The sequence below is a fragment of the Pezoporus flaviventris genome, unplaced genomic scaffold, assembly GCF_033815535.1.
Source record: "Pezoporus flaviventris isolate CSIRO_AGI_PZ_B2104156 unplaced genomic scaffold, CSIRO_AGI_Pfla_v1 ptg000036l, whole genome shotgun sequence".
Classification (NCBI taxonomy): domain Eukaryota; kingdom Metazoa; phylum Chordata; class Aves; order Psittaciformes; family Psittacidae; genus Pezoporus; species Pezoporus flaviventris.
This window is the reverse complement of record NW_026892584.1, coordinates 39,760,438-39,781,583: the sequence shown is the minus strand read 5'-3', so window position 1 is coordinate 39,781,583 and position 21,146 is coordinate 39,760,438.

Sequence of the window (21,146 nt, the reverse complement as noted above, 5' to 3'; positions counted from 1 at the left end):
GCCCAAGGCTCTGTCCAGCTTGGCCTTGAACACTGCCAGGAATGGAGCATTTGCCACTTCTTTGGGCAATCTGTTCCAGTGCCTCACCACCCTCACAGTAAAGAATTTCTTCCTTGTATCTAACCTGAACTTTCCCTGTTTAAGTTTGGTAACTGCCTGTCTGTAATTCCCATGGCACTTTAAATTTAAAGCTTCTTTCATATATGTAAAAAGGGTAGTGGTAATAAGGTAAATAAAGTGTGTAAATAAATGAGATAAGGTACATAAGATATATAAACAATACTTTGTGTTTAGAGCATTCCCCTGTGCTTTTTAAAAGACATGTTTGTTAGCCATCAGTGTGCCAGTAGCAATTAATGTTAGACCATCAAAAGACCTTTTAAACACAAAGCAACTGAACTTGCCACCTCTTAAAAATCCACTTTTCCATTCATTTCAGGTTGATTTTATTCTCTTTGTTTTGTTTAAAAGTTAAATTAGTCACTGAAAAAAAAAATAAAACTGATAGACATTAATTAAAACTGGCCACTGAAGAAGTGTAATGTGTGCTAAATTCATTATCCCACTTGCACCTTGGTTTCAAACTTGTTTTGAAGGCTTGAACCTTTAGACATGAAAGGATCGTCAAGTCTTCTGGCCTACTTAACCCTGAGTTTGAAAACAGCATGCTGGCTTTGTTAACCAGGTTGTACAGGAAAAGCCAGGCTAAGACTGGTTATTACATATTGGCTACTGAATACCTGTCAAATAGTGACTTTCAGTTACGATAACATGAGGTAGATCTGAAGCAGTTACCCTGAGATGAAAAGCTGTGTATCCCCTTACCAGTCACTTGAGCTGTTCAGTGTCCATCTGCTGATTTGAGAAGAAAACATCATTAATAATGTATTCATGAATTGTGCTCTTGCTTTTATGTTGCTATTAGTTTTTCCAGTGTGAGCTATTCTCAGCATTATTTAGCTTCTGAGCTCTAATGTCTCCTTAGTAGCCATGGCAAGTTGTTTGGTATTTTCTGTTTTAGGGGATATAAGGAATTAAAACATATGGTGTGACATTAAAATTGATCCATGAGTATGAGGTTGCTTAGATTTTGCATGAGAGTCTATACTACATTAATACATTTAGCACTGCCTTGAAATACTTTCGCAAAGAGGGAGTCTGAGAAAAAAAAGAGTAATTTATATCATAGTTTATTAAAGCTAACACAGCCACAATTGTCTAGTACTTAATAATATAAATCACTTAATACTATGAAATGAGTGAGATAATGTTTTGGATTTAGGGAGAGGAATGCTGATATAAGTTGGTGCAGCTCTATCAAAGTCAGTGGAAATGTCAATGCCAGCAAAATGGCCAAAAAACACCTAGAGAATTTTGTTTGGTTTGGACAGTGTTTTTACATTTTTAATTAATAGTTTTACCAGGCACAATAAAATTATTTCATTAGAACTTAAGCCTTTTAAACCCATAATTTACAGTTTTATCATATGGGGGAGCTGATTTGGTTTTAAATTAATGGACAATATGGTCTGAAAAGTTGTCAGAAGTAAAGCCTGCAGCCAAAACAAGACTGTATTAGCTAGTAAGTTCTTAATGTCTCTGAAAATTTAGCTGTTTTGAAGTATTGATCTTTCGGTTTTCTTTGCAATGGGCAGTTTGTATACACTGGGAATGTAATTATGTGCTTGGGAGAAAATGACCTGCTGGTGAAGTCCTATATCCAAGACATTTGCAAAGTAAAAGTTGTTTTTAATCTATTTTTCTTGGTGTGGTTTTTTTTTTTTTTTTTTGGTTGTTTGGTTGTTTTGTTTTTTTTCTTTGTTTTTATATGTGGTGATATCACTGGCCAAAGTACCCAAAGGCTCGGCCGTTTATCTTTGATGCAGATCTCTGCAGTTTTCATGCCTTTGTGGCTTCAACATCACATTACTGCAGTACAGGGACCAAGGAACTATAGCTATGGCAACCAATGCCTGATAGGTAACTGACAGCATGAATTACAGCATCTCTAAGGATTTCATGCAGACTGGTCTCCCTGCTGGTCTGACTGCTCATTTATTTTTGACCTTCAGGACCAGGATCAGCAGCATCAAGGCATTTTCTGTTCTAGTATTCATTCTTCTGGAAGAAACTAAGAGAGTTTGTATAGCTAAACAGTACAGACGGATCTTAAACTGGTTTAGGAGGGATTCTTTTTGCAATCATACTGTAATTCTTCAAGTGAGACAAACCATGTCTCATTTTTTTCTGGTATTAGTATTGCTATATATACTGTAGCACTTCTACCAACACAAATAGCTCATTTAGAAGGGTATGTCTCATAACCCTGACTGACTTAGCAGTGTAAGTAAGTCCTGAAGTCAAACTCAACCTCAGATATAGCCTTTGTATTAAAGATGAAGTCAGGAATAAGGTGGGATATTAAATGGTTTTGGTTTTATTCTTTAGGTTTTGCAATGAGTGTCTGAATTAGGAGAGCCAGTTTCAGCCCTGACATTAAAAATCCAGGTCCTCCACAGTCACTGGCAGTTGCAGGTACATGTTTAATATCAGTATCACAAAGGCCAAGAGATTGAAAGGTGAAATACAGGAAAACGTATTTGGGGTTCTTGCTTTTCTTAATACCTCTGCAACTTGATTAAGTTTTATGAAAAATTCAACTCATACCCCTTGTTATGTGTGAGTGGGCATGTTCCAGAACCTGAAATACAGGTTCAGGTCTCCTTACCCAAAACGTGCCCCAAAACCCCCAGCTTACTGCTCGCTAAAACTGTTTCATAGGGCAGAGTTTAATGTGTGTGTTGACAGTGTATTTGGACTCTTTTTATGAAAGCTTTTGGCCATTTCTGTAAAGATCATCTGCCAGCAGTTATTTGTTCACAGTTGCTTAATAATGTGCATTTAAAAACAAAACTGTATGTGTCTGGACATTTATGCCTTCAGCCAAGTTTAGTGCAATTATAACAATATTATGTAATAATAGTAACAACAATGACTTAATTGAGCAATCCAGGACACATGTACTGACACTACAACACCTATTTATTGCATGTAAGGTTTTCAGAGAAAATGAAATTAATTTGTAAGAAAATAAGAATTACAATTTAAAACAAGTTTCACAAGTCATAGGAAAAAAAAACTGGTATCTGAATGAAGCACTTCTTTGTGTAGAAGATCTCATTTTATCGATTTCTTTAGAGCATGGAAATCATACACAGAATGTTATTGCTTAAATATCATCTGCAAACAGTGAAATGTAATGCTTGATTAATATCATACATTGATACAGTAATCTACTAAAATGGCAGTAAAGTAAGTTTACAGAAGGAACAACAGTAAGATGATTTTTATCTCTACAAATGTAAGGCGTAAAGAACCATTTCACAAGAAGAAATCCCTGTTAAATGTTATTGGCGTTTGCAGAAGTCAAACTTACTCAGATTGACTTAATTTTAAATTAAGATGACCTAATGAAATTTAATAAAGTTATAATCCTACCTGAATTTAAATCACTCTATTTGGAAGACTCATACAATGCTTCAGTTGGGGAGTGGCAAGGCTGAAGAGTTTGTTTGGTGTTGTTGGGATTATTTTTGTAATGTGTTTAATTTTTCTAGTGACTGCTTTCAGTACTGTGAACAAACTTTCAGAAATTGTTAGGAGAGCTCCCAAGATTGAGTGTTGCCTGATGTTATTGAGTGTTGCCTGATGTTATTGATGAAGGACATAAGAGCTGTTGGAGAAAGTCTAGACGAGGGCCACAAGGATGATAAGGGATTTGGAGCACCTCCGGTACAAAGACAGGCTGAGAAAGTTGGGGCTGTTCAGCCTGGAGAAGAGAAGGCTGCTTGGAGACCTCATAGCAGCCCTCCAGTATCTGAAGGGGGCCTACAAGGATGCTGGAGAGGGACTCTTCATCAGGGACTGTAGTGTTAGAGTAAGGGATGATGGGTTTAAACTTAAATAGGAGCAGTTCAGGTTAGGTATAAGTTCTTTACTGTGAGGGTGGGGAGGTACTGGAATGGGTTTCCCAAGGAAGTTGTGAATACTCCAGCCCTGATGGTGTTCAAGGCCGGGTTAGACAGAGCCTTAGGAGACATGGTTTAGTGCAAGGTATCCCTGCCCATGGCAGGTGGGTTGGAACTATATGATCTTAAGGTCCTTTCCAAACTGTTGTATATTTTTATGATTCTGTGGACTGATAGCTAAGAAGAGATAACAGAATTATTTACATGGTGATTTTTGCACAAGAGCATAGAGAAAGTGTGCTCAGGGCTTCTGTTTATAGCAAGAAAAAAAAAATCCATGAAAAGAAACATATTTTTCCTTAATTATTAATAGCTTTTGTATAGACCTATTTCAGATGCATTTTCCTAAAAATGTCATACTACTATTACTAATAACTTAAGTGGACCAATCTGATGCAATACTGTTTACGCAGTTTGTATTGATTTTAGTAAGATTGTAAATAGGTAGAGATTTTTATAAGTAAGTAGAGGTTTTCACAACAGTTTGGGATCATAACGAAATTATAAATGTGTAAGAAAGGGTGAATACGCATGAAGAGATAATCCAGCATAATTTATTGCTCTTGTCAGGTTTTGGGTTTTGTTTTTTTTTTTTTCCTAAGCAATCTATTATGAGCATATTTAAATTTACAGAAAAGACTTAGCTTAAGAAAGTTTTACAGCCGCCTTAGCAGGTCTGTTGCTTGGCTTCCCATCCACAGCAGAATTATCATGATATATGTTCTAATTCTTCTTGATGTAAGGTTTAATTAATATTTCCTGTGCTTCTTTCAGTTCTCCTTCTAGTGGAGACATCAAGTAGTAGTTATAATTATCTTTTTATAAATATCTTTCAGGTATGAAGATACTTATCAAGTCCTGCACTCTTTCAGGTTCTTTGCTAGGTCTAAGTGAGTTGACTGTGTTCCACTGTAGATTTCAGTTGCTGAAAACAAGTGTATAAAATATGTTCTGGCCTTCTATTGAGAATGTCTACATCATCACCAGACTAAATTTAGATTTTGTTTTTTTTTTTTCAGAAATCAGTGTTCTTATTCTGAACATGAAGAAACTTACAGCTGTACTGCATCAGGTGGAGCTGCAGGGGATGACTGGGACAGTTTCTTCTCCTTTCCTTTCTTATTCCTGGTGACAGCAGTTTACTATGGCTTGCAACATTTTTTTTTTTTTTCCTATGTTCTGTCTGCATGTTTAAATTGGAGTTTGCAGCCGATTATTATCTGTTTTTTTCCAAGTGAAGGTGTAAGCAATGTATTACAAGAGTAAGTTTCTTATTCCCTGTTACTGCCATGAGTGAGTAGAAACTTGGCCTGACCTGGTGGTTCCTAGTCCTCAGTAAAGTGCCAGTCAATTTTCGGGTCTGATAACTAACTCTCACCGATAGCCTCACTTTTCATCAGCAAATGAAATTATTTTAATACTGCAGTGAATTGGAAGCATTCTAAAATAATCAAACCAGACACTTCAAACAGCACAGAATCCCACAAGGGTTTCATCCAGAAGTATTTTGAACCTTCTGGGGAAGTAGGCTTCTTCAAAAGCCCTTTTTATTGTATATGACACCTGTCAAAAGGATTTATGCCTGCTTTTGGAGTCAATATTTCTGTAATTAGTTTTTAAACTCAATAAAAGGTGAATTATTTCCATCTGAATATGGTATTATCTACAGCAGAAATGTATAGATTTTTAAGCCAAGAAACACTTTTTCTAGACTCTGATTACAAAGCAGTTTAATTTGAAGTGACTTCAGTGCCACACATCACTGGGGCAGTATATTCCTACACTTCATCTGTGCTGAGCACTACTTTGTTTGATCATAATGAGTCAGCTTAGAGAGCCAAGATGGCAGAAGACTTACTAAAGCAAGTGCTGAAAGGATCAGTACAGAGCAAAGATGAATACAAGTCACGAGAGTAGAGACATGGCAGCAAGTAGTTAGACCAGCTTGGGTTGCCATGACCTGAGTCACATTTCACAGACCTCAGAAACAAATCATGTATTGCCAGCACCATTACAATAAAATTCAGTTGTCTGCTGTATCTCAGATCACTGCACAAGGGCTGTCTCCTTCCAAGAGATTCCCGGGTTGGCACACTCAGTTCGAGGTAAATTAATTTCAGTTACTTGAAAACAAGTAGCGTATTTTAAGTATTGTTACTAAATACAAACTAATTATCAATAATGCCAGGTGATTTTTCTGTCTTTATTTCTTTATTTTTTACAAAGGCTTCATGGTTTATCAGACAACATATTCCTTAACTGACTTCCCCCCCCGCCCCCGGCTTTAGAAAATAAGCAACTTGAACTTTACACTAATTTCATGTGCTTAACATACTTAATGTGGGTGCATAGTAAATATGGCAACACTATCCTCTAGTGGCAGTTTTGTGTTAACACAAATCTCGATCTACATCAGCGTGAATTGGTTTATGTGTGTTCAAAAGATGGTATGTTGGCCACAATATTATTTATAAATTCAGAGTTCTGTTTTACATAACAAGGAATAATTAAATAAATTCTACATACAGTGTGATGATAATACATGCTTCAACACCAGCATCAGCTGCACTATATATATTTTTATGTGACTATAAACCAGACTGTATACATGATTACTTGTGACTTTGCAGACTATCAAACTTACGTAGCTGTATTCTGCTATGGTAGTTTTTTCATAGATATGTCGTTTAACATGGTAGGATCACTAGTTGGTTTTTGGTCTACTCTTGAATTCTGGCATTAAAGTCTAATTCTCTTGGTAAGAGTGTCTCTAGACACTGATATCCACAAGCACATGAAATATCCTTAATTTTTTTTTCAGTTTGCAGTTTCAAAAATCCAGTGTATAGCTTAAAGGAGAAATAAGGAAAGGCAAAAAAAAAAAAAAATAAGAGAGAGCAAACTGAGATTTCAATGCATCACTTTTTCAAACTTACCCACTAAACAGATCAGTCTAGATTGAAGGTGTAGCTGCTCACTGTGAAGATCAGTGTTACAAAAAATGACATGATTTCTCACTCATCCCCAAAAAATGTTTCTGCTGTGGAAGTTTGGAAATCTATCTATGTAAAAAATACAATGAGACTAATCATATTTTAGGAGATGGGATTGTATCTTATAAATGATACCACTTAATGCACCATAAAACATAATCAGTGGATACTAAAGAGGTTATACTGACATTGATGCATATTACAGAATTCATAAAAGTTACTTGCACTTTATAAACTTCCTTTAATTCACAAGTGTATGTTGCTGTTGTGCCAAGTTGTTTTTCTGATATCTGTACAAAGAATTCAAGGTAAATGTTTTCTTCATTTCATGTGAATTGTTAATTAAAAACCAAAAGCAAAAATAAAAACATAAAAATGCACTATTCCTTTTCCTAGTATTCAATTTATATTGCAAAATATTATCATTTCTTTTTTTTTTTTTTTCTCTGAGGTCTGTGCTTGGACCAAAGGAGATACTTGATCTGGGAGTTCATGTGCATAGAGAAAAGTCATTGTCTTGTCTTTGTTCCACAGTCCCCTCGAGCAGTGTTTTCTACAATGGTATAAACTACAGTAGTAAGCACCAATGTGAAAACATAAAATTTATGTCAACATAATTGTAGCCACAGAATGATAATTAGTCAAGAAACAATTCTCTTGAATGAGACAGCATCTATTTTTAAAGTGTGAATAAAAACTGTTAGTACTATAAGTAGTGCCACTAAGGGTCAGATGTAGCTATTCAATGAGCACAGTTATTTTGAAAATATCATGTGAAGAGTTCAGATATTATTACACTTGCAAGGGACTTGTCTGGGGACAAGGGACTGGAGTCTTTTGTTGCTGATTGATGAGCTTAATCCCAAATTCACATTGCTAGTGACAAAATACATAGTGGCATATGCCAGAGCATTGTGTTTCATGAACTAATGTGTCCAGTCCCCCCAAAACACAGCTGGAAGTTTACATTGCAGATTGGCTAACTTGGAAAACACCAACCAGTCATTTTGTGGGCAGTGTTTCTTACCAATGTTTGAATGGCCATGATTATATTATCCTGTTTCCACTAGTTCTTCTCTGAAAGGTGAGAACTGTCAATGGGAAGTACAGAGAAGTCTTAGAATTCCTTCTTCTGCTATGTGTGTTCTACAGGTAAGTAAAGAAATGAAAAATAATGTCAGGAAAAATAATAGCCAGATATTCTGGGGAAAATGCTAGTGAGGATCTGTGAAAGGGAACTGTATGTTAGTGACAGGATACAGTCTGGTTGCATGAAGACAGGCCTACATCACAGGTGATCAAAATAATACTGTTTATCTCTTAAGCTGTGCTAAATAAACCTGTGATGTAGAAGAACAACAAAACTTTTGCTTCAAGTTCTCTTCAATAAGTCAGTAATACTCCCACTTGTCTGGTTCTCTTGAATTCTGTATTGCTAGATACTGTGTATCTAAAAGTAATAATGTAAGGGCATAGGAAGATGGAGTTTACTGTAAAATGGGTTACTATGTGTTTTTGTGCTTCTGTTTACTAAAAAATAATTTGATATTATGTTTATGAAAAACACATACTTTGATGACTCTTTGGAATATGTTCTCTTTTCTTTGTACATATTTTGCCTTGAAAAGTGAACCTTTTTAAATTTTCTTAAGAAAAATATTGTGTTTACTTAGTAAGCAGTACAATGAAAGAGATACTATAATTTGCAGTTTCACGTGTTCATAATTGGCTTCACTAAGGGCAAATCGTGCCTGACAAATTGGTAGATAAGGGAAGAGCAACTGACATCTACCTGGACTTGTGCAAAGCATTTGACACTGTCTTACATGACATCCTTGTCTTGAAACTGGAGAGACATGGATTTGATGGAAGGACCACTGGATGCATAAGGAATTAGCTGAATGGTTGCACTCAAAGACTTGCAGTGAATGGCTCAATGTCCAAGTAGAGACCAGTGATGAGTCGTGTTCCTCAGGGGTTGGTACTGGGACCAGTGCTGTTCAGCATCTTTGTTGGTGACATGGGCAGTGGGATTGAAAGCACTCTCAGGAAGTTTGCTGACGACACCAAGCTATGTGGTGCGGCTGACATGCTGGAGTGATGGGATACCATCCAGAGGAACCTTGACAGGCTTGAGAGGAGGGCCAATGCCAACCTTATGAAGTTGAACAAGACCAAGGGCAAGGTCCTGCACCTGGGTTGGAGCAGTCCCAAGCACAACTACAGACTGGGCAGTGAATGGATTGAAAGCAGCCCTGAGGAGAAGGACTTGGGGATGTTTGTTGACGAGAAGCAAAACATGACCCAGTCGTGTGTGCTTGCAGCCCAGAAAGCCAACCATGTCCTAGACTGAATCAAAAGCAGCATGAACCGCAAATTGAGGGAGGTGACTCTCCCCCTCTACTCAACAATCGTGAGACCTCACTTGGAGTACTGTGCTCAGCTCTGGGGCCCCAAACATGAGAAGGACATGGACCTGTTAGAGTAAGTCCAGAGGAGGTCCACCAAGGTGACCAGAGGGATGGAACACCTCTCGTGTAAAGACAGGCTGAGAGAGTTGAACTTGTTCAGCCCAAAGAAGAGAAGGCCTGGGAGAGACCTTCTAGCAGCTTTCCAGTACATAAAGGGGTCTACAAGAAATCTGGAGAGAGACTTTTTACAGGACAAGTGGGAATGGTTTTAAACTAAAAGAGGGTAGATTTAGATATTGGAACAAAATTCTTTACTGTGAGGGTGGCAAGGCACTGGAAGAGGCTGCCCAGAGATGTTGTGGCTGCCCCATCCCTGGAAGTGTTTAAGGCCAGGTTGGATGTAGCTGTGAGCAACCTGGTCTAGTGGAAGGTGTCCCTGCCCATGGCAGGAGGGTTTGGAACTGAATGGTCTTTAAAGTGTCTTCCAACCTAAACCGTTCTATGATTCTATGATAATTGCAAGAATATTGCCTTAAATATAACTATATAAATTTAAGAATTATAGTGAAGCATTTGGAGACATTATATTTTGCTATAAAGCATTATAGTTTAATAGTTTATTGTTTAGGATTCCAGTACAGGGTTTTTTTTTTCAGTGTTTCATTGAATTATAGAATAGACGTTAGAAGAGCTCTGTAATAAACACAGATTTTCTTGTCTATTATGTTTTGAAATGGGCTTGACTGCTAGCTCTGCAGAACTGAATTAGCAGGAGAAATTGCACAGAAAGAATAGCCAGAGCTCCTTGAATAATACCCTTCTCTGCTGACCTACAATATGGTTCATTTTATGTACTCATTTAAAATTTGGGCTGCCTGGTAATTTGAAAACAAAGAGTACAATAATGGCAGAGTCTTCTAATAGAAATCTGTAAATAAATACAGGAAATAAAATCATCAAATATATTTCTTACAGGTCACTGAAGAGCTATAATATCATGTGCAGATAATAGTTGCATTCTAGTGATATGGAAAATGTGAACTTGCAATCTAGCACAGTTATGATCTATTTCCTAATAACTGAATTATATTATATATTAGTATATATAATGAATGAAATTTATAAATAAAATATAGTCTATAATATTTGTACAATTTAATATAACATAATATAAATATAAAAAGTAAAAATATAATTAATGTATATATTAATATATATATTAAAAAAACTGTTACAGTAGAACTGCAGGCTGTGTGCAATGATTAGAATATTAGATCTTTCATGTGGTGAATATGTCACTTTGTAAACAGCTTCACTGAATTCAGTTCATTAGGGCAGATGTTCTCACACTTTAGTGTGAGTAAGGATATCATCTTGCAAGGCAGCAGAGTCTTATTCATTGGCTAAGAAATTTTACTGGCAAAATGTCTCTGTTTTTTCTGGTTGTTGACTGAAAACATAATAAATTAAAATTTAGTATGCAACAGAGGATAGAAGAAACAAGAACATTGAAGAGACTGACTTTGATTTGCAGAGGCTGCTTTTCCACTACAATTTCAGTTATGCCAGTGGAAAGTATGCCTTCTCTTTCTCTCTGTTGACACTATACCATACATCTGGAAGCAGTTGGTCTTAAAAAAGGGCCTTGACATCTCCAGTTAGAGAAAGCAGACCAACTGTATGTGGCAGAGCTATGACAACAAGTCTGAAAATTTGTCTTTACTGATTTCTGTTACTGTTGGGTTAGATCTGATGCAAAACTTTCAATATCAACCCACTTTTATGTGTATTACTGCCTGAACCAAATACCTAGAAAGTATTGTTACTTTTTAGTATACATTAAATAGACAGATCATACAAGCATGTGCTAGGAATTTATTTGAATTTAATAGGATGCGTAAGAAACTTAAAAATTTTAAAATTTAAATAAACTGCAGTGTAGCTGTCTTTGTAATGTAGAACTATAGAGAACAGAATCCTCTGCTGAGTTAGACTCATCATCCAACTGATCATTCTTTCTAGAATAAAAGAACCTTGTGATTGTGACCAGGTGGAAGCAAGGACAGGCGGCCTGGGAAGAATACAGGGATGTTATATGGGAAGCTAGGGACCATGTGAGGAAAACTAAGGCCCAGTTAGAATTAAACTTGGCTAGGGAAATGAAAGATAACAGGAAGGGATTCTATGGTTACATAGCAAATAAAAGAAAGACTAGGGACAACGTGGGCCCTCTCTGGAAGCTATCAGGAGAATTGGCTATCCTGGATTTGGAAAAGGCTGAGGTTCTTATTGACTTTTTTGCCTCAGTCTTCACTGGCAAATGCTCTACCACACCACCCAAGTCTTGGAAGGCAGATGCAGGGACTGTGAGAATGAAGACCTTGGGCCCACTGTAGGAGAGGAACTGGTTCAAGACCATCTTAAGAACCTGAACGTGCACAAGTCGATGGGACCTGATGAAATCCATCCGTGGGTCCTGAAGGAGCTGGCAAATGAAGTTGCTAAGTCACTGTCCATCATATTTAAAAAAACATGGCAGTCAGGTGAAGTTCCCGACAACTGGAAAAAGGGAAATATAACCCCCATTTTCAAGAAGGGGAAAATGGATGACCCGGGGAATTACAGAGCAGTCAGTCTCACCTCTGTGCCTGGCAAAATCTTGGAGCAGATTCTCCTGGAAGGCATGCTAAGGCACATGAAAAACAACAAGGTGCTTGGTGACAGCCAGCATGGCTTCACTAAGGGGAAATCCTGCCTGACCAATTTGGTGGCCTTCTATGATGGGGCTACAGAACTGATGGACAGGGGTAGAGCAGTTGATGTCATCTACCTGGACTTGTGCAAAGCATTCAACACGGTCCCTCACGACATCCTTGTCTCTAAATTGGGGAGACATCAATTTGATGGATGGACCACTTGATGGATAAAGAACTGGCTGCATGGCTGCACGCAAAGAGTTGTGGTCAATGGCTCAGTGTCCAGCTGGAGACCAGTAACAAGTGGTGTCCTTCAGGGAACGGTGTTGGAACCTGCCTTGTTCAATATCTTTCTCGGGGACATGGATGGTGGGATTGGTTGTGCCTTCAGCAAGTTTGCCGATGACTCCAAGCTGTGTGGTTCGGTTGATAATGCTGAAGGGAAGGAATGCCATCCAGAGGGACTTGACACACTTGTGAGGTGGGCTGATGCCAACCTCATGAAGTTTAGCCATGACGAGTGCAAGGTCCTACACCTGGGTCAGAGCAATCCCAGTCACAGCTACAGGTTGGGCAGAGAAGAGATTCAGAGCAGCCCTGTGGAGAAGGACTTGGGGGTGTTGGTCGATGAGAAAATGAATGTGAGCTGGCTTCATTGTGTGCTTGCAGCCCAGAAAGCCAACTGTATCCTGGGCTGCATCAAAAGGAACATGACCAGCAGGTTGAAGGAGGTGATCAGTTCTGGTGTCCTCAACATAAAAAGGACATGGAACTGTTGGAACAAGTCCAGAGGAGGGCCAGGAGGATGATCAGGGGACTGGAGCACCTCCCGTATGAAGACAGGCTGAGGAAGTTTGGGCTGTTCAGCCTGGAGAAGAGAAGGCTGTGTGGAGACCTTGTAGCAGCCTTCCAATATCTGAAGGGGGCCTATAGGGATGCTGGAGAGGGACTCTTCATTAGAGACTGTAGTGATAAGACAAGGGGTAACAGGTTAAAACTTAAACGGGCAGTTTAGATTGGATATAAGGAGGAAATTCTTTCCTGTTAGGGTGGTGAGGCACTGGAATGGGTTGCCCAGGGAGGTTGTGAATGCTCCATCCCTGGCAGTGTTCAAGGCCAGGTTGGACGGAGCCTTGGGTGATGTGGTTTAGCGGGAGGTGTCGCTGCCCATGGCAGGAGGCTTGGAAGCAGATGATCTTGAGGTCCTTTCCAACCCTAACCTTTGATTCTATGATTTCCCATAATACAAAGTCAGAAAAAGTATGTTTACTAAGAAAAGGTAGAATTTTATAACTAAGCACTGTATTTTATATAATGATTTTTTTTCATGTTTTTAATTTGCCATTATTTTGGAAAATCAAGCTTTTTCAATGTAATTCATATAATTTTCATATAATTACCACATAATTTTTTTGCTTTGCAATCTTTTAAAGAAATGTCTCTTCATACGGTATAAATCAGAATTTGGCTTGTGAAAAGGGCAGCTCCTGCCTGGATTCAACACAGGCATAGTGTACAGACTGGTGTATTGTGATGAAGAGATTTCAAGTCTTCTATGAGGAAAAAAGGAAAGGTTGACTGGTGATATTGAAAAATCAGCTATGTTCCTACTTCTCATTCTTTAAAATATTGCATATTGTTGGTAGTATGAAATTGTAAAACTACTGTTTTGTTACCAAGTAGAACAGAAGGCCAGAACACAGCCACATAAATGAAAACTTACTAGTTGCATTATCTGAATAAGGACTGCATAATAGAGGAAGAAGAAAAAGGAAAATCATTCATAATCTGGCACTGAGAGCCATTTGCTATTAATTTTCATGCCTTATGTTTTAAACTGAGAACCTTTAGAAGTGAGTGGGGATTTGTTTCTTCAAGTTCTAAGTGCCACAATTTCTAGGTGCATATTTCTTTACTGGCTTTCTCTGAAATAGAAGTTGCCAACACAGCTGGAAGGACATGGTACTAAAGGGATCAGTAGATCAGTGTGGGGTGGTGGGTCCTGTTTTTATATTTTAAGAAGTTAACATATCAAACAGACATGACATAAAGAAGGTTCTAAGATAAGAAAGAGTTATAAATATGTTTTATGTTTTGGTCAAAATGTTGTGTAACGAAAGTGCTACGAGACAGAGGAGTCACATAGCTTTTCCAGGGAGTGCCTTTTTCTGTACTGGAGCAGCTCTCTCCTGGGAAACAGTGCTGCAAAAATTACTGGTAACAGCGTATGATAGGATTAAGTGCTTTATGAATAATAATCATTTTGCCTAAACTGAATGATGCTGCATATAGTAGACTAAAATAATATTAATTCTTAAATTTTCTGAGTAATTATGTCAGTCCTTCTTCCCTTTAAGACAGAATACCTATTCTTCATTGATATATCTTTAAAAAACCAATCATTAAATTCTACATTCTTCTTTACACTTGGAGAATACAAACTTGCAGGAAGGGGAAATAGCAACATTAGTCAAATGATGTACTTGCAAAAATATTTAAGTAATAATCTTAGATAGTGTGTGTTTGCTTGTTTAATTAGGTTCTAAGACAATCTCATTGCTACTAATATTTTTTAGAAGAGTTAAAAAAAAAAACCCACAGGGTTCTACAGTCTAACAATTCTTTCATTAAATGTCTGTTCTACTCAAAAGAAAGAAGTAGATATTTTGAGAAACATGTCAGGCAGTGAGTTTGTTAATGATCACATTTCTTTTGAGGAATGAATCACAACACTCTTCAGTTTCTTCGTTACCTTCCAAACTGTTTCTTATGCCTGGACCCTCCTACTGTGAAATTATTTTACCCTCAGAAGTGTCTCAGACTGTTTTCTTGCCAAATAAATGTTTTTAGCACCTTCCGTTCTGTTCTTTAAAAGTATCAAAGAGGGTGAACTACTAAGCCAAATTCCCCCCTGGATTTGAGAATGTGACTCTCTAATCTTGTGTAAAGAGGCATTAACAATATTAGTCACAGTACTCTGCTTTTTCCGTATTTCTGACTAATGTGGCTGTCCTTGCACGAGAATTCTCATTAGCACTAACAGATTTATTAGATCAAATACTGAGATTTGTAGAACAGTGCTCATGTTACTTACAGAAACAGTGTAATTGGTTTTTATTTACCAAGGCATGCAAGAGTTGCATAGAAAAAAAAAAAAAAGGAATTGTGAATCAGTGTTATTTTATAGAAGGGGATGCCTGGGTAGGGAACGGGGGAGGATTTTAAGCATTTTTTTGCTACTATAAATAAACAAATCTATTTGTAAGCACTACCTGTGTAAGAACTGTATGATAAAACCATTGAAATGATGTTTCACAACACATAATGATAATGGACTGGTTTTCATGGACCAGCAGGTAGGTGATTAAAACTTTCAGATTCTAAATTCGTTTTCACATCAGCCCTTGCAACATTACAAAAGAGGACCACTCAAACTCCTTACCCTAGTTATGATCCACATGAGGCAGTCCATTAGCTGGAATCATTTTGCTCATCTTCTGTTCTTGCTTCTCAGTTCATAGAATCATAGAAGGATTTGTGTTAGAAGGGACTTTAAAGATCATCTAGTTACTTAGACTGTAGGAATTGGTTATACTGGATTCCAGCCAGCTGGGAGTAATTTTTGTGATCAGGGAATTCTATCTAGAGAGATGTATCTAGTCTTTTTTTGATGTTTGAGCAATGTAGTGAGAACAGACTGGACCACAAAATATGACCACAAAAGTGTCTTAGAGTAGGTGGATTATTAAAGAAAGTATTTAATACAATGTCTGTTCTATTCAGTTTTACCAGCAGAAGAAAAATGCCTGAATAAGGAGTCCAAGATCTGGTCCTTATTGTGCTTTCTTTGGCCTTTCATTTCCTATTTTGTTATCTTTGTGAATTTTGAGTGCGTACAACCAGTCAGCAAATGAAGAATCGAGTGCTTTTCCAACATTTGTTTTTCTTTCTGTGAATGTTGATATTTTATCTTCTCTTAAACTTCCCTTAATATTTCTTTGACTGCTTAAAATTTTTGTTAGTTTGTTTTAATCAGTTTGATATAATTCAAAGACTATGTAAATGCATAGGGTTGAGTTTTTTCCTCTGTTGCCTCTTCATTGCTTGAATTCTTTATTGATTTCAGTGAAACACAAAAATTTATTTCATGTCACAGCAAGACTTCTGAAAACTGACTGGTATGAAGAATGAGAGAAACTATAGATTAAAAAATATCTGCTTTTAAAATCTAACAACCTAATAACCTTATGTATTCTGGATGTGTGTGCCTATGACTTACATAACAATATGGTTTCTTCAAGATTGAAGTATTTTTACTTTTATTTTCTTGTGATTGCTTTGGGCTAAATTTTTTTTATGTTTGAGTGAAAATAGCCATTTGTTTGGAAACTGATTACACTTAAATGCTATAAAACTAGTGACAGATAAGTGACTCATCAGTAATTTTTTTACATGGTTAAATGAAAAAGTACATTTGTAATAAGGTGGATCAGTTGCATGTTTTGAGGTCAGCAATAGTGCAACAATATCAAATTTGGGATGACAATACTCAGAATTTTTAAGATTCCTGTCACTGATTTATTAGAAGAATTAGCTGTCAAGTATGTTAAAATGCAGTTCCTCCATAGGATAAGGACATTAATTTATTGATTAAAAAGAACCTTTAGCCCATTCAGGTTTACTATTTTCCTCAAAGGCTACATTTGTTCCAAGTCTGTAATATGCATGATTAATATCTTTCTTTTAAAAGATTATTACTTAAATATTTTTGCAAGTACATCATTTGACTAATGTTGCTATTTCCCCTTCCTGCAAGTTTGTATTCTCCAAGTGTAAAGAAGAATGTAGAATTTAATGATTGGTTTTTTAAAGATATATCAATGAAGAATAGGTATTCTGTCTTAAAGGGAAGAAGGACTGACATAATTACTCAGAAAATTTAAGAATTAATATTATTTTAGTCTACTATATGCAGCATCATTCAGTTTAGGCAAAATGATTATTATTCATAAAGCACTTAATCCTATTATACGCTGTTACCAGTAATTTTTGCAGCACTGTTTCCCAGGAGAGAGCTGCTCCAGTACAGAAAAAGGCACTCCCTGGAAAAGCTATGTGACTCCTCTGTCTCGTAGCACTTTCGTTACACAACATTTCTTTATTGCATTTCTTTATTGCATTTCTTTATTGCATCATTGGATGATAGGTGGAGTTTCCATGAATCAAGCACAACCCCATGCCAATTTCATTGTTACATTTATAGACAAAGGTTACAAGGTAGTACACTCCAAGTTACAATGATGGGTTAATGATCTGAATATAATTATAATATCTGCAGTGTCATTGTCTTCTGTTGCTATGCTTGCGCAGGGGAAGTAGTATTATAATTAGTATTAGTATTATAATTAGTATTATAATGAGGATAGTTAATCGAAAGGACACCCTAATCTTGCCTGATCTGGCAAGGTAGAAATCTAGCTGGCCAACTTGGCAACAAAACTTACTTTTAAGGTGTCCTGAAATAAACTGCCTTCATCATAATACTAAAAAACACACTCACAGATTGAGAGGACCCTTGCCCAGGTGAAGACCTTTCCTCCACACAAGTGTAGTAATGGAAGAGAATGACACTGCAGGCATTGTATGCAGATCATTAACCAATCACTGTAACTGGGGGTGTACTACCTTGTAATTTTTGTGTGTAAATGTAATGACGAAATTGGTGTGGGATGAGCTTAATTCATGGAAATTTCACCTAGTACCCAGTGCTGGTGTGCCCACTCATCTGCTTCGTGTAGATGAGTTTTTTACTTCCTGGCTAACAAAATGAAGTATGATCTTTAATAATAAAGTCCAAAACATTTGAATTAATATTTTCAAACTTAGTTGCTCAGATTTGGTTCCTTAACGCCTTTATAGCCTCACAAATAATCAAATTGCAGAATATCTTCAAAAGAGTTTTTATTTTGGAATCTAAACATGCATTTAGGATTCAGCTTTCAGGTACTAATGGCTGATTTACCATAAATTTGATAGAATTCATTTAATGATCTAGAAATAAAGTCCAGAAACTCATTCATTTTCCAAGTCCTTATCACCATTAAATTTATAGAACTGCTATATGTAAACTACTGTCTGCTATGGTGTCTATGGGCTCCTGGATATACACATTCATTCTAAGTGACTCTTAGAACAAAATGTAGGTGTATATCAGTCCTTTTTCCCCATCGATCTAATGCTTTCATGTATGTTGAATGGGAGCCTAAAGATACTGCCAGAAAGATTTCAGATTTGACAGTTTTCCTGTCTGAACAAAATCCGGGGAGATGGATTACATGGGTAAACTCTACTTCATATTTTAGGATCACTAGCCATAAGAATTCAGTCCTTTTGTTACGTTTCAAAATAAATAGAGATCTCCTTACAGACTACTGGAGTAATATCTCAGGGAAAAATTATTTACTGAAGAATTTTCCAGTCTTGCAAATTTTAGTGAAAATTTTATTGCCCTATTTTCAGGATTACCTTGGTTTCTAAAATTGATCGTATGGAATGTAGAAACTACGTTTAGTAACTTGGGGATATGGACTGTATAACACCACAAGGAAAGATGCCTGTAAGCATCAGTGGGCTTTTGACAGTATTTTTTATTGCAGAAAAACATTATTAGTAGAACTAGCAAAAAGAGAACTAAGCAAGTACAAGGGGGCAAATAAGGATAAAGGGCCACATCCTGCAAAGTGCTGAACATATTTTTAGGCACAGACTGCCTTTAGCTCCTGTTGACTCCTGCATGCAAAGAGGGAGGATTGAAAGAATGTGTGTATGTGCATGTGTGTGGAATCAAAGAACCTTATTTGAACCTGTCTTTGGGTTATAGCCAAATACTTTAAGTCAAGACCATAGTCAGATGCTTGGGCTATGAAGTTAATGCGAAAGAAAAAAAGAAAAGAGTATAGCTGCTTTGGGTTTGATCTTGCTCATGTGATAAAAGTTCCAATAGCTTCCGATCCTACCAGGAGGTCCAAAGACCTTCTCTAATTATATTTATATAAATGTTAATAACTATTTCAGTATTATTAATGATGGCAAGATCTGAACTCATTAAAGGTGGGAAATTGGTCGGATTAATTTGCTCCTGCTTATATTTGCCAAGAGAGCATTTTCCCAGCATTATTCTTTCTCCATATATTTTAACTTTGTAATTGTGGATCAAAGCCTACTCAGCTTTGGTTGTATTAAGTGAATCTTACTGAAATAGAAACTCAGAAAGGCATTTTCTGCCAAAAAATGTAACTGGAGAAGTCACGCTTGAGTTCAGCTTATTAAATCTGTTTACTCAGTGTGCCTAAGTCTCTTTGGAAGTAAAAAACCCCAAAACATAACAAAACATGGGTATGTTTGGGCAGTGGGACATGACAAGTAGTACATTTTTAAAGAAATAGTCCTGGAAAATAGGTTTAAAAATCATTGACAATGCATAGCAATAAACAAGACCTCATAAACGTATTGCCTGGAATAATATGCGGCTCTGTGAAATGAAAATTATTCAGAAATTGTGAAAAACTGGAACTTCAAAGACTTGCACTTTATCTCCATCTGAATATGAGAATTCCATCTGGTCCTGTATCTCATCTCTGAAAATTGCCAATATATTTGTGCTTTCAAAAGAAACTGTAAGAATTTTACAGGAACCTACTGTGGTTGGTCTTTTCCTGAACTCTAATTGAAAATCTGCTTTAACTTTTAGTAGTTCTTTCTATAAAATTGACATAAATAATTATAATAATTGTGAACATTTGCTGTATTTATATTTTTTCCATATGAATATTTACATATAAGTTCTTGACCTCATATACTTCATGTCATTTAGTACATAAGATCAGCCACATGAAATGAGACCTCTGCCCTGCAATGTAAGAATTTTGTTTTGTGAGCCTTATTGTTTGCAGCGTAACAAGTAACAGATTATTTTTCTCTATTAACTGTCTCAATTGCCTTAATGACGTTAGTCATCTCAATATTGACATTAGTCAACTTTTGCTTTCAATCTTCTGGGCTTTTTTTGGTGTTTTGTTTCCTTTTGGTAAAACTGTTACATACTTACCTTATCTTGGATACTCTATGTTTTCATAGAAGCTATAGTTTTTTAGAAAATAAAATTATAGTTTTATATTTTTTTTTCCCATGAGATGGGATGTTAGAACTGCATACTTTGTAGTTGTATATTGTCTCAGAATTATTTCTGTCAATCACTTTCCTAGTAGTTTATGTTGTTAGCCTCTTTCAATCCTGCTGCATACTGAACTGGTAGTTTTGAAGAATCATCCATAATGACTTCCAGATCAACTCTCAATATAATAATAATCAAGAGATCATCTTTTTATGTTTTCACCTCGTGTATTATGCTGTCTTATTGATTTTATGCACCCGTTACCCATTTTAAGAACATTAGAATGATTATATTAGGTTAGACCAAGGGTTACTCTAGGCCAGTTTCCTGTCTCCAGCACTGGCTAAATACAATGCTGTTGAGAAAAACACATTAGAACAGAAAAATCATGTTACTTTGTCAGAATATTCTCCCCGGCTCCTGCAGTTTGTAGTTCAGGTACTTCCAGAGTCAGAGAAACTGTCTTTGTAAGCTAATGAATTTTGCTTCCTGTTGCTCAATACACTATAATTCTTCTGCAAATGCTAGCAGTAAATTTTAGATTTGACTGTCCTGAATAATTTTTATCACCAATAATACTGCCTTCTATTCTGTCCATATGCTGTTTGTCTTAATTGAAGTAATTAAGCCAATTAATGTTCATCAAACTTTTAAGTCCATGCAGACACTCAGTTAATCGATCATTCTACTTTTTCTGTCAGATCAAATGTAGTTCGTGTTTTTTCCAATCCTTTGTTAAATCCCAAATGATTTAATTTCCTACTTTGGCACATCACTATTTTTTTTCACACAAGGTAGAAAGCACTTATTTGACGAAGAGATGAATGGAATTTGAGCCATCCTTT